The sequence below is a fragment of the Capsicum annuum genome, chromosome 11, assembly GCF_002878395.1.
Source record: "Capsicum annuum cultivar UCD-10X-F1 chromosome 11, UCD10Xv1.1, whole genome shotgun sequence".
Lineage (NCBI taxonomy): Eukaryota > Viridiplantae > Streptophyta > Magnoliopsida > Solanales > Solanaceae > Capsicum > Capsicum annuum.
In genome coordinates this window covers 209,231,588-209,240,215 of record NC_061121.1, presented here as the reverse complement: position 1 = coordinate 209,240,215, position 8,628 = coordinate 209,231,588, and positions in this window count along the sequence as shown.

Genomic DNA, 8,628 nt, shown 5'->3' with positions numbered 1-8,628 from the left:
TATGTTTGGTTTGGTTTAGTTTTGTCGACTTTGAATTTTTAATTCCTATTTAATATTTAATTATCATTCTATTTATTCCCTATTCTCATCATATCGACGGTTGGGGGTAGAGATTAAGCACTTGTGGCAACAGTGGATGGTGAAAATTCATGATGATTTTCCTAAAAATGATTCATTAATAAATAATAAGGAACTAAATGATATACACAATTTATAACCGTAAAAGAAAGATTATTTAATTTTAAAAAAGTCACAACATGATTGTTAAGAAAAAGGTGAATAGTCGTGACTGTGACTTTTTGTCTAAACATATTCAACAAATAAAAACAAACAACACTGCTGATGCATTAAATTCCTCATCTGTTGCGACTGATGAATCAGTTGTTAGAAGAAATAAAAAAAACTCCTAAAACAGATGGTCGATTTGTTGTAACAGATGGTATATCTGTTGTAACAGATGGGTTATCTGATGCAACGGATATACAATCTGTTGTCATAACTCAATAAAAAAATGATTATTATTTTATTAATGAAACGGTTATTGCAAACCAGGTGTCTTCAATTTTTAAATTGAGAAAAAGGTTATTTAAATTTAATAAGCTGAAAAGTCATGACTTGTCACAATAATAAAAACTCACCAGCTTGATTTAATTAACTCATTTCTTTTCACAGAAAACAATAAGGAAATAAATGATAAACACAATTTAAACCGTAAAAAACTTACCAAAACTATTCTTGTTTTTAAATCTGTTTTATTAATTTATATAATAAAAAGGTAAGAAAATATGGATAAATGATATGATGATAATTTTTTTAAAAAAAAAGATAGATTATATGTTGTAACAGATAGATTATTTGATGCAACAGGTTATCTATTATTGCAACGGATGATATATCTATTGTCACAGATGAGTTATCTGATGCAAAAGATATATAATATGTTGTCACAACTCAATGTAAAAATGGTTCTTGGAAAGAACTAATTATCTCCCTCTCTCTCTCTCTCTCTCTCTATATATATATATATATATGTATATATATATATAAAGAAAAACATAAGCAAGACAAAATGCCACGTGTCAAACTATTAAAATAGCCACGTGGCAATTTTTAAGACAATATTAAAAAATATTTTAAGACAAAGTTAAAAATATTGTAATAAAATTTTGAATTAAAAAATTAAGTATTTGAATTTGAATAAATTATCCTTTTACAAAAAAGATTTTCATTATCTTAAAAATAGAAACAAAAAATTAAAGAGTTCTAATAGATATATACTATTTCAAACTTATCTCTTATAAAATTTAAATGTTATAAATTATATTTAAATATAATTTATTTACATATTAGGGAAAGATTAAAAAACTATTGAAATAATAATAATAATAATAATAATAATAATAATAATAATAATAATAATATGACAAAAGGACTTTTAATTTTTTTCTAAAAAAGAAATAGTATAAAAGAAAATGATAATATAGGAAGAAAGACCAAAAGAAAAATTAACAAACCCAAACCAACTTAAATTCTTCACCCCTCACGTAATTTTCCATCCTCTCCCGCTATATATATATTGTTTATTTATTTTAAAGATTAAAAAAAAAGAATTAAACATAAATCAATTATACATAAGTACTTTGAGAGATGATATCTTTAAGATGAACATTCTACATTTTTTATACTTCAAAATTACAATTATAAAAATAAAACATTTATTTTAAAAGATAACGTTTTCTAAAAATAGTGAACAAAAGATAAAGTTTTCTAAAAATAATGTACACATAAAAGTAAAGTTAACAAAAACTTATTTAGTTTGAAACATTTTATGTACTTTTAAATTGAAGCTATAAAATAATAAATTTTATTTTTAAAGATAATTTATTTTTAAAATTACTCTTTAGATTAAGATAAACTTTGCTAAAAATTAGATAGATATTTTTGTCTATATATATATAAAAGCAAAACATAAGCAAGACAAGATGCCATGTGTCAAGCTATTAAAATAGCCACGAGACAATTTTTAAGACAATATTAAAAAATATTTTAAGACAAAGTTAAAAATATTGTACTAAAATTTTGAATTAAAAATTTAAGTATTTGAATTTGAATAAATTATCCTTTTACAAAAAAGATTTTCATTATCTTAAATATAGAAACAAACAATTAAAGAGTTCTAATAGATATATACTATTTCAAAGTTATCTCTTATAAAATATAAATGTTATAAAATATATTTAAATATAATTTATTTACATATTAGGGAAAGTTAAAAAACTATTGAAATAATAATAATAATAATAATAATAATAATAATAATAATAATAATAATATGACAAAAGGACTTTTAATTTTTTTCTAAAAAAGAAATAGTATAAAAGAAAATGATAATATAGGAAGAAAGACCAAACGAAAAATTAACAAACCCAAACCAACTTAAATTCTTCACCCCTCACGTAATTTTCCATCCTCTCCCGCTATATATAGATTGTTTATTTATTTTAAAGATTAGAAAAAAAAATTAAACATAAATCAATTATACGTAAGTATTTTGAGAGATGATATCTTTAAGAGGAATATTCTACGTTTTTTATACTTCAAAATTACAATTATAAAAATATAACATTTATTTTAAAATATAACGTTTTCTAAAAATAGTGTCTAAAAATAGTGTACACGTAAAAGTAAAGTTAACAAAAACTTATTTACTTTGAAACATTTTATGTACTTTTAAATTGAAGCTATAAAAAAAAAATTATTTTTAAAGATAATTTATTTAAAATTACTCTTAAGATTAAGATAAACTTTGCTAAAAATTAGATAGATATTTTTGTCTATATATATATATAAAAGCAAAACATAAGCAAGACAAGATGTCACGTGTCAAACTATTAAAATAGCCAAGTGGCAATTTTTAAGATAATATTCAAAAATATTTTAAGACAAAGTTAAAAATATTGTAATAAAATTTTTAATTAAAAATTTAAGTATTTGAATTTGAATAAATTATCCTTTTACAAAAAAGATTTTCATTATCTTAAAAATAGAAACAAACAATTAAAGAGTCTAATAGATATATACTATTTCAAACTTATCTCTTATAAAATTTAAATATTATAAAATATATTTAAATATAATTTATTTACATATTAGGGAAAGATAAAAAATCATTAAAAAAATAATAATACCATAGAGCTTGTGAAGATTCTTAGGAAGAGGAGGATCAACATTGCGTGTGTCCAAGAGACCAAGTGGGTAGGGTCTAAGGCTAGGGATGTGGATGGTTACAAGCTGTGGTACTCTGGGAGCGACAGGCGTAGGAATGGAGTTGGCATCTTAGTAGATGAAGAGCTTAGAGGTCAGGTAGTGGAGGTGAAGAGGATCAACGATAGGTTGATGACTATTAAGTTGGCCGTTCGGGGGTTTACCCTGAACGTGTGTAGTGCTTATGCGCCGCAAGTGGGATCGGAGGGGGAGGAGAAGATGCGGTTTTAGGAGGCTTTGGAGGAGGTGGTGAGAGGCGTGCCTAGTTCGGAGAAGATTATTGTAGCAGGGAATTTCAACGGGCACATCGGGGCGCTACCGGGAGGCTTTGGTGACGTGCATGGTGGTTTTGGTTTTGGGGAGAGAAATAACGAGGGGGAGACCCTACTGGAGTTTGCGGGGCCTTTGGGCTGGTGGTGGTGAACTCGGGCTTCCGGAAGAAGGACGAGCACCTGATCACCTTTCGAAGCGCGGTAGCCAGGACTCAGATTGACTTTTTGTTGCTTAGGAAAGGGGATAGGGCGTTGTGTAAGGACTGTAAAGTCATCCCGAGTGAGAATATTTCGACCCAGTATAGGCTCTTGGTTATGGATTTGGGTATAAAGAAGAATAGAAAGAGGAGGACTAAGGAGTGTAGACCGAGAATTAAGTGGGGCGGCCTGACGCCAGTAAATGCGTGGGAGATAGGGGAGAGGTTGGAGGGAATGGGGGTGTGGGAGTGTAGGGGGAACGTGAATAATATGTGGGACAAGGCGACAAGGTGCATCAGGGAGAATGCAAGTGAGGTGTTGGGTGTTTCTAGGGGCCGGACCGGGCACCGTCGGGGGGATTGGTGGTGGAATGAAGAGGTGGAGAAGAAAGTGGGGACCAAGAAAGGGGCGTATGCTAAGTTGGTGGAAAGTAAGGAAGAAGAGGAGAAGCGGGTAAACAGGAAAGAGTACAAGCTAGCGAGGAAGGAGGCGAAGTCAGCAGGCACGGCAGCTAAGACGACCGCTTTTGAGAGTTTGTATGCAGGGTTACAGGAGAAAGGAGGGGAGAAAAAGTTATTTAGACTCGCTAAGGCTAGGGAGAGGAAGGGTCGTGACCTCGATCAGGTGAGGTGCATTAAGGGGGAGGACGGTAGAGTGTTGGTGGAGGACGGCCACATTAAGAAAAGATGGCAGTCGTATTTTCATAGGCTCTTGAATGACGAAGGGGATAGAGCTATTGTGTTAGGGGAACTGGAGCACTCAGAGGAGTGTCGGGATTTTAGCTATTGTAGACGTTTTAAGGTAGAAGAGGTTAGACAGGCTGTCCGCAGGATGCGAAGGGGTAGGGCGACGGGGCCGGATGAGATACCGGTGGAGTTTTGGAAGTTCGTTGGAGAGGCTGGTGTAAGGTGGTTGACTGGATTGTTTAATAAAATCTTCAGGACGGCAAAGATGCCCGAGGCGTGAAGGTGGAGTACCATGGTCCCTCTCTATAAGAATAAGGGGGACATTCAGAGTTGCAATAACTATAGGGGGATTAAGTTATTGAGTCACTCTATGAAGATCTGAGAGAGAGTGGTCGAGGTGAGGCTGAGACGGATAGTGTCTATTTTGGAAAACCAGTTCGGATTTATGCCCGGCCACTCGACGACGGAGGCAATCCACCTGGTGTGGAGGTTGGTGGAGCAATATAGGGAGCGGAAGAAGGATCTGCACATGGTGTTTATCGATCTGGAGAAGGCATACGACAAAGTCCCCAGGGAGGTGCTTTGGAGATGCTTGGAGGTGAGTGGAGTACCGCTGGCATATACCAGAGTAATTAAGGATATGTATGATGGAGCGAAAACCCAGGTGAGGACGGCGGGAGGAGACTCAGAGCATTTCACTGTCCTGACAGGATTGCATCAGGGATCTACTCTTAGTCCCTTTTTGTTTGCGTTGGTGATGGATGTGTTGACGCAGCGCATTCAAGGGGAGGTGCCGTAGTGTATGCTTTTTACAGACGATGTAGTTCTATAGATGAGACTCGAGGGGGTGTGAATGACAAATTAGAGGTGTGGAGGCAAACTCTTGAGTCTAAAGGGTTCAGGGTGAGCAGAAGCAAGACAGAGTATGTGGAATGCAAGTTTAATGACGTGAGGCGGGAGAATGAGGTAGTAGTGAAGCTGGAAGCACAGGAGGTATGTAAGAGGGATAAGTTCAAGTATCTTGGGTCTGTGATCCAGAGTAACGGTGAGATTGACGAGGATGTCTCGCACCGTATTGGGGTGGGATGGATGAAGTGGAAACTCGCGTCGGGGGTGTTGTGTGATAAGAAGGTGCCGCCCAAGCTTAAAGGCAAATTCTACAGGGTGGTAGTCCGTCCGGCCTTGTTGTATGGAGCGGAGTGTTGGCCAGTTAAGAACTCCCACATCCAAAAAATGAAGGTGGCAGAAATGCGGATGTTGCGCTGGATGTGTGGACTGACTAGAGGGGATAGAGTTCGGAATGAGACTATCCAGGAGAAGGTTGGTGTGACTTCAGTGGAGTGCAATATGCGAGAAGCACGATTGAGATGGTTCGGACACGTGAAGAGGAGGGGCATGGAAGCCCCGATCCGTAGGTGTGAGAGGCTAGCGTTGGATGATTTTAGGCGGGGTAGGGGTAGGCCGAAGAAGTACTGGGGCGAGGTGATTAGGCGGGACATGGAACAGTTACAGCTCACCGAGGACATGACCTTAGATAGGAAGGTCCGGAGGGCGCGAATTTCGGCAGAGGATTAGGGCCAGTTTGGGTCACTAGTGTAGGGAATTACTTGGTGGGGGTTTTATTCCTGTTATGATTCCGTCTTCCGTGTTCCATGTTTTATTACGAATCTGTGTGCTTTCCTCTGCTTTCCTCTGTTTTATATTACTTATGCGTGCCGTATTTATGTTATGTAATCTGCTTCTGTGCTTTACTATGTATTTGTATGGTATCTCGTGTCTTGAGCCGGGGGTCTATCGAAAACAGTCTTTCTACTTCATCAGAGGTAGAGGTATGGACTGCGTACATCTTACCCCCCCAGACCCCACTAGGTGGGAATACGCTGGGTTTGTTGTTGTTGTTGTAGTAGTAGTACGTAGAATATATAGTATAATAAGTAATAATAATTAGTAGAAGTTTATCTACAAAAAAAGGTAGAAGATGTAGCAGTACGTGGGATATGATATTATAATAATAATAACAATAAATATATATATATATATATATATATATATATATAATAATAATAATAATAATAAGAAGAAGAAGAAGAAGAAGAAGAAGAAGATTTAAAAAATTAATTTTTTTAATATAAAATGACAAAAGAGAACAAAAGGGAAAAAAGGTTAAAATAATTTGATATTAATATTTTAAAATTGATAAAATTAATTTGAAATATTCTATTTTATTTAATTTAATTTTAGTATAGAAAATACCTAACTGATATCATTAATTTCAAAAAAAAAATTTCAAATTCAAAATATATAAACTGTAAGATAATTATAAAATTTTAGTATCTTATCTTTCTAAGATTATAATAAAATTTAAAATCTTGAATTTGAAATACATTATTTTTTTTTTCTTAAACAAAAAAGAAATTTCATTATCTTAAAAATAGAAATCCATAGTTAAAGAGTTGTAATAGACTTTTATTATTCCAAACTTATCTCTTCTAAATTATAAATGCTATTTTATCTTTCATATTTTATATAGTTGTTCACCTTTAAATAAATTTAAATTTTTTAAAAAAAAATTATTAGGTATCTATTCTTTATCAAATTACGCAATTTCTTGCTGCCAAAATGAATATTGTTTGAGTCATATAATTCAAAAATATATTTAACAAAAGTGTTAATAATTTAATCAAAACATCTTTGTAAATTATGTTTAATTTATATTTTTTTGTGTGCAATTTATGAAAGTAAATAAAAAGTTATACGTAATATTGCTCATCAAATTTTTATAAATAAATAACTATTAAGGTATGTTGTCATGCTTATTTAGCTTTTTAATTATTTTAATATTTTTTATCATTAGCATTAATTCTTTTTTTTTAATCACAGTTACTTACCTAAGGATAAACTATAGAATAAACAATGAAAAGTCACCTAAAGATAAATTATAGAACAAACAAGTTTAATTAGAAAATTTGCTTCTACATCATTTAATAAACTGTTTAATATTTTAACTTAAAACTATGATAAAATAATTTGAAGTATTTGAAGAGTCAAAAGAAGAGTAATCAAATCTCATATTTATAATAATACTTTTGAAATAATTCTAAATCATCTTTCGTACTTTATCTTAAATTTGTTGGTATAGTTTGAGTAGGAGCTATATGGAGTAGAATTAGAGTGCGGGGCTAATGCGGATGGTGGAGGTAATTTTTTTTTTTTGTGTGTGTGGTGGTGGTGATGGTAGGGGGGTGGGGTGGGGTTAACGTTGGAAACAAAGTTTTATATATATTTTTTGTGATGAACAATATTATAAATTGTATGTGCATAGTTTTTAATTGAAAATGGTAAAATTTTAAATAAAAATATTTTAATTAGAGAAATTAATTACTTTTAATGCAGTTAGTTGTTGATTTTGAATCGATAGACCAAAAAATTAAAATTAGAAATGAAAGAAAACATGTAATCACATATCTTAATTAGTTTAAAATATAAATATAAAAGTCTAATGACAAAATAATAATTATTTAATACTAAATACTTTTGTAAATTAGCAACAAAATATAGTTATATAAGAATACCAATTTCATCATTTTCATACATCTAAAATAATTGCGACTATGATAACTAATTTCACTATTAAAAATTATTTTTTGTATTTTATAATCTATTTAAAATATATTAATATGATATAATTAATTTTTTTAAAACAGTTTATTAGTTCAAAAGAATAAGTTATTGTTTTTTTAATGATATTCTTAAAAAAAAAATCCACGCATCGCGCGGGTACTTATACTAGTTAGCTGAAAAGTCATGACTTATCACAATATTGCTTAATTTAATTAAGTCATAACTTTTTATAGTAATCAAGAATATCATTAATAAATGGAGGTGAACAGTTGCGCCTTTAAATCTGTTTTATTAATTTATATAATTAAAAAGTCAGAAAATTTGGATGTCATAACGATAATTTTTTTTAAAAAATGATATATAGATTATATGTTGCAACAGATATATTATTTGATGCAACAAGTTATCTATTTGTTGCAACAGATGATATATCTATTGTCACAAATGAGTTATCTGATGCTAAAGATATATAATCTGTTGTCACAACTCAATATAAAAGTGGTTCTTGAAAAGAACTAATTATTATTATTATTATTATTATTATTATTATTATTATTATTATTAATAATAATAATAATAATAATAAT